Genomic DNA, 3,388 nt, shown 5'->3' on the forward strand with positions numbered 1-3,388 from the left:
GAGTAAGCTTTCTTACATTGGTATACTCCACCCCAAAATAAATTCTGCTTGCTGTCTTCTTCTCACCTTTGCCTATAAAGCTCTTTTGCCCCAGTCAGTATACTCACACCATCTGTGGGTTCAATGGTGTCTTGTCCACCCAATGCCATTGGCTTTCAAGGTTCTCATCTGTAAGTCCCAGGAAATATGAAAATCGCTATCCAAAAATTGAGTGATAACGTTCTGCATAAAAATGTGAATTTTTATAAGTATATTTGCCTTTATCAGGTGATAGCTGTTATGTTAGGAACAGAGGAAAGAAGTCAAATAAAGTACTAGTTAAGCACAAAAGCACTGGCATCAGATCTGTTTTCACATCCCCCCTCTGGCGTTTATTCCACAATGTTAACAAGTGCTTTAATTTCGCCAAATCCCAGTTTTCTCAACTCCAAAAGGGATGACTCCACTATTTCACAGAGTCACTGTGAAGATTAAGTGAGATCAACTTGCAAATCACTTAGCGCAGTACTTAATAGGATTGGATTTCTAGGAACTTTTATTTTTAAAATTACCTTCTTCAATTGTTTGTGTATTTCATTAAACTCCATTTTATTCAGGAGCTGGTGAACCTATAGTTGCAAAGCCATGGAAACAGAATCCTCCACGAAACCCTACTAACCAAGAATAGAATCTGAGTCATGGTATCGTACATATATGGAAATATATTACATGAGGAAATAAATTTCAGTTCAAATTGAATTTACCTTGAGATTTTTTTTTTTTTAGAATGACAACCATACTTCTGAATTATTTTTCCTGTGCTCTATTCTGAGAAGCTATTTCAATCCTGATTAACCATTCATTTATTTACTTACTCATGAAATATTTATCAGGACCTATCTAAGTGTGCCTAGCACTGCAAAGGCCATTGGAGATGCAAAGATGCTTAAGGCATGGCTCCAGCCCTCTACAAAGTAGGACTCATGGGAACACTGAAGTAAGTGCCATGGTCACACGATGCACAAAGTACCACGGAAGTATCTCCAAACTAGAATAGGAAAGATGGAGCAGAGAAGGTGGTCAGGGTAGTTTTCTGTAGAAAATAACACATGAATCAAATCTGGGAAGACCAGAAGAACTTGGCCATGTGAAGAAAAATGAGAGAGGAAGAAAAGTCTTTCCAGGTAGTTGGAAGAGATGAAGCAAAGCCACAGATGCATAGCAGAGCACAGAAATTCCTCTTTCTCTGCAAAGAGATTCAAACCAGCAGAGAAACGGATGTAAGCCTCTCAACATACCTGCTCAGCTTCTGTGCTGATGGTGGCCAGATGAGCCCCTGTCCCCATACAGTGTCTTTCACTCTGAGCCCACATCTTGCTGTCATTAAAAACAGCAGTTGGACTGGAAGGCTCTCCAGCCCACAAGACAGCAATTCCAGGTGACCCCTCACGTGAAAACTGAAAGGAAAATTAGTTACACCATGTATGTCATCTGTAACAGATTGCATAACTATTTCACTACCTAATATCCAACTAACATTTATGAGAATAATACCAGGATTACCAGTCATTCTGTCCCTCCCTTTTTAAAAATCCTGAAAATTGGGCTTCCCTGGTGGCGCAGTGGTTGAGAGTCCGCCTGCCGATGCAGGGGACACGGGTTCATGCCCCGGTCCGGGAAGATCCCACATGCCGCGGAGAGGCTGGGCCCGTGAGCCATGGCCACTGAGCCTGCGCGTCCGGAGCCTGTGCTCCGCAATGGGAGAGGCCACAACAGTGAGAGGCCCGCGTACCGCAAAAAAAAATTTTTAAAAGCCAACCAAGAATAATGTTTAAAATCCATGAATTGATGCAATGCTATAAAATTTCAAATTAGCAAGTCGATGGCATACTCAAGTCACTGGGCAGCTCTGTACATCTTCTAGAAAGAAGGAATAGACTCTGCATGCATTGGAAAAGAGGTATATATGTACAGCATTTAAAGGAGGACAACAGGTATTCACTACAGACTAACGAACTCCATTTTAATGATTGTCAATTAAGCACAACAAGCATAAGATATTTTAAAATTAGCTTCCAAGAAGGATTCATATTGGTTTAGAAAATTTAAATACAGGCATCTTACTCAATACTCCGTTTTGATGAAGATAGCCATTATAAACAAGGGAATGAAACAAATATGGCTTGTTTTACAGACTAGTTATGGCAGCTCAAAACCATGTGCCCTTCACATTAATGAAGAAGATAGACAATATCAATAGTTTCCAAAGTAGGAAATAACTTCAGGGATTTATCAAACAATGAAATACTTTATTTAAAAACACACACGAAGATTTAGACTGCTACAGAGAGTTTGTGGAGAGAGATTTAAAAAATTCCTTCAGTCAAACAAAGTTAATGTAAATAACCCAAGCAATACACCCGGGAGAATATGAGTACCAGCTCATGCTAACTGTAATAACCTTGGAGCACTACTTAAAAAATACCTCTAAAGCAATGACAGTTCACATTTGTTGATATGCCAGGCACTGTTTTAAGTACTGAACAGAAGTTAACTTGCATAATATTCACAAAATGAAGTATGTATTATTATCTTCCCACCTTCACAAATAACATATCCAAGTCTTTGAAAAGTTAAAAATTTGTCTGAGGGCTTCCCTGGTGGTGCAGTGGTTCAGAGTCCGCTTGCCAATGCAGGGGACATGGGTTCGTGCCCCGGTCTGGGAAGATCCCACATGCCGCGGAGCAGCTGGGCCTGTGAGCCATGGCCGCTGAGCCTGCGCGTCCGGAGCCTGTGCTCCGCAACGGGAGAGGCCACAGCAGTGAGAGGCCCGCGTACAGCAAAAAAAAAAAACAAAAAAAAAAGGAAATATATCCTGTGTTCATGGATAGGAATAATTAATATTGCTAAAATGTCCATACTACTCAAGCCAGCTATAGATTCAACACAACCTCTATCAAAATTCCAATGGCATTTTTCACAGACATAGAAAAAATAATCCTAAGATTTGTGTGGAACTACAAAAGACCACAAAAAAGTAATAACCAAAGCAATCATGAGAAAGAAGAACAAAGCCGGAGGCATCATACTTCCTTATTTCAAATTATACTACAAAGCTATCATAATTAAAACATTAAAAAACTAGCATAAAAAGAGACACATAGGGCTTCCCTGGTGGCGCAGTGGTTGAGAGTCTGCCTGCCGGTGCAGGGGACACGGGTTCATGCCCCGGTCCAGGAAGATCCCACATGCCGCGGAGCGGCTGGGCCCGTGAGCCATGGCCGCTGAGCCTGTGCGTTCGGAGCCTGTGCTCCACAACAGGAGAGGCCACAACAGTGAGAGGCCCGCATACCGCAAAAAAGAAAAAGAGACACATAGATCAATGCAACTAAATAGAGGTGCAGAAATA

At 41.3% G+C, this 3,388-nt stretch overlaps 1 pseudogene; it reads right to left on the minus strand.

Annotated features, from left to right (window-relative positions):
• LOC113612907 (C-type lectin domain family 4 member D-like) overlaps window positions 1-1,549 on the minus strand; it is a 2,140-nt pseudogene extending 591 nt beyond the window's left edge.
• Between the last annotated feature and the right edge of the window lie 1,839 nt (window positions 1,550-3,388).

Source organism: Aethalodelphis obliquidens, unplaced genomic scaffold, assembly GCF_003676395.1.
Source record: "Aethalodelphis obliquidens isolate GAN/ISIS:26980383/991018 unplaced genomic scaffold, ASM367639v1 scaffold83, whole genome shotgun sequence".
NCBI lineage: Eukaryota > Metazoa > Chordata > Mammalia > Artiodactyla > Delphinidae > Aethalodelphis > Aethalodelphis obliquidens.